The sequence below is a fragment of the Parasteatoda tepidariorum genome, chromosome 1 (assembly GCF_982258835.1).
Source record: "Parasteatoda tepidariorum strain Cologne lab strain chromosome 1, Ptep-v5.0, whole genome shotgun sequence".
Lineage (NCBI taxonomy): Eukaryota > Metazoa > Arthropoda > Arachnida > Araneae > Theridiidae > Parasteatoda > Parasteatoda tepidariorum.
Window position 1 is genome coordinate 57,008,902 of NC_141755.1, and position 3,375 is coordinate 57,012,276.

The following is a 3,375-nucleotide window of genomic DNA, read 5'->3' on the forward strand; positions in this document are numbered from 1 at the left end:
AAATTATTGAAAATAATATGATAAAAATATCTTAATTTTTATAAAAAAAAATATCATTAACATGGTTTTATAAAGAATAATAAATTCATAATGTAAATAAAATTTCAACATAAAATACAACACAAAAATGAATGGACATAATGAATGAATAATAATCTCATTGCATATCAACGTTTTCGTATCATTTGACATACAGAGACAAAAAAGGGAGTAAGAATAATCTGAAAAATACTATCACAAACGGAAAAAATAATTATGTTTAATGATGAGGAATGCTTTCTTTATTACTTATATACTTTTAATAACAGTAATAATAAAAAGGTCTTTTTGATTATCTTGATTTAAAAAATTGAAAAATGCTAACGGTTTAAGACTGTAAATTTACAACATTCTCCATTTTGAGCTTTAAAGTAAAAATAACACAGATAATATGATACTTAAAAAATTAGTATATTAGCTATATAAATTAATTGCAATTAGGACCTTTTGCAAATTAGGTGTAAAGAAACATTAGTTTTGAATTCATGAAAAGTGTGTAAAGCATATTTAGTGTTATTTAAATAAATTTTAAAATAATATACCTTAACGCTGCAAACCAGGTATAGCTTTAAATAGTTTGACTAGATAAAACATATTGATTTAAGCAGAATAACAAAAAAATTATGTAAAACACAAACAAGAATGTACATTAAATAACATTCAACATGTTCAAAAACAAAACATTCATAAATATGAGCAAAACTTAGGAATGCTTAAAGATCACTTAATTCACTAAAACATTAAAAACTGTACTTAACGAATGATCCAGTAAAAATATCAACATGTTAAAACCTCTACAAAATCTTACAGACATGTGATTGCTAGGAGAAGAAATTATCTGAAATTTTTTCCCTAATGCTATTGAATATACTTGATATATATATATATATATATATATATATATATATATATATATATATATATATATATTACACAGTAGATAAAAAAAAAGCTAATTTCTATGCACAAAAGTAAAATTTATAGAATTTAAAAAGAGAATTTTTTTTTATCCAACTTTTTTTCTCGTCAACACAGTAAAGAATTAAAAAAAATATATTGAAAAAAAAATTTACAACATATTCCTGCTTTATCACTCTTTGCAAGTAGTCTGTGCATTTAAAAAATAAAAAAAAGGATAGACAAAACTGTGAAATTTACGGCAATAACTGAAAAAAGAAAAGAGTGGTCAATTAAGAGATTCACCTGAGTAATCACGTGTAGTAATAAATAGTATTGTATTTAAAATATTGAGATTTTAAAAAATATGCGAAGTCGAAAAATTGATTGAAAAGATGATAGAATTATCGCGTCAAATAGTGAATACTCAGGTACACGATTTGAATTTCCTGTATCATAATAATATCGGAATTTTAAAATATCATGTGAAAATTAAGAACAATAACGGCAGAAAAACGAAACGAAAAATGATCTAAACACTGCATGGAGTTAGAGCAAATGGTGCATGTGAAAAGGTATTTACTCAAATGCGCGATTCAAATTTCTCGTTTCTTAATAATATTGTATAAAAATATCGAAATAAAAAAAAAACTCGTAGATATCAGCAATAACTGATGAAATGTCGATCAAAACAGTGACGAATTAATGCACGATTTGAATGCAGAAATATATAGCGATCTAAAAAAGATAACTGCGAAAATTGGTAGCAATAATAGCTGATAAAATGATCGAAACACCTATGGATTTACAAAGGAATCACTGCAAATCAAGCGCATCAAAAAGTGATTACTCAATTGCACAATTCAAATTTTGCACATTGTAATAATATCAGAATTTCAAAAATCATGAGAGAATCAATAGCATTAACTGCAAAAGAAAAAAAAGATTGAAAAACGGATTTAAGATGGTATAGCGTGCACTGAAAAGAGATCACTGAAATGCACGTTTCGAAATTGCCATGCCGTAAAATTATATTAAAAACTAATTTGATCTAATTATAGCCAAATAAAAAAAAAAGGAGGACCTATATCATATTTATTAAAAAGTTCTTTGCAACAAAATTATAACTCATTAAAATATAAGTTTAAAAAAAATGAGAAAAAACACCATTTTTACTAGCAAAGCGACCCTTTGAAATGTTTGCTATCTTGGGATTACTTTTTAGGTAATCAAGTTTATACTTTTGTATTAGCCTCAGTAGTTCATTAATTCTAGACGAATTTATTATAGATTTTTTTACATTTTTCAGTCTCATGTTTTGGAAGTTTATCTGAAGTTGCGTTTTTCTTCAACAAATCTGCGAAAAAAATCAAGGATTTAGAATTTAGGAAAAAAAAAAGAAAGAAAAGAGAGAGCTGGTAAGTGCAGAATAAAAGTCTCGATTACAAGATTTTGCCTTAGTTATAAAATAAAATTTAATATAAAAATTTTGCAAGAATATAAATTATTGATTCGCTTAAGTCCACAAATCAACAGTCTCGTGGAATGCCATGAATTAGAGGAAGAATCACATGCCCAATCTTATTAAAAGCAAAAATAATCAAAAGAGAATTGCACACTACTTAGAAAGTTTAAATCATTTCCCTAATTAATAACTTTAAGACACATGTCTTTTATATGAATAATTTTAAACAATACATTTAAAATTATTTCTATTGGTATTTGTTTTCTACCAATAAAAAAGGTAAATAAAGGATGAAAAAAAAATTCTATTTTATTCATTTAATATAAACATTTATGAATGAGACTCAAATGTTTACAAATGTAAACATGAAACCAAATAAATCATTATCAGGTTTATCAGATGAGCGTTTTTCAAATGAGTAATTTTGTAAAAGAGAGCAAACATTGCAAAAATCCAAAACCTATACTAAAGACTACACAACAAAACTACTTTTACTAGAAATACAAATAAATAATAAAGCTGATAAAAAAAGTCCTCAAATCAATTAAAGGGTTGTAAATGCTTCCTTTGAGCAAAGAATTTAATAGCATTTCTACATTGCAAATTTGTAGATTTTGGAACAAGTTATTAAATTAAAACAATATTTTGCAAATCTAAAACAAACATATTTTGAACTAAAACATATCTTTTTGTTAAAAAAGATAATATTTTAAAATTTTTTAAATCTGCAATATAAATTCTTGAATTAAATTTTAATAATAGAAATATGATTAAAAAGACATTCATTAAAAAATGTTGAATTAACCATTTAGTAAATTATAACAAGGATCTGAGTATAACAGAATATAACTCCTCAAAAAAATGGACTATCAAACTTATAACATTAGAAGAAACTTACATGCACGATAAAAAATAGTACAGAAGTTTAACAGCATATGTTTTAAAGTAAAATCATGAATTTTATATATTTAAAA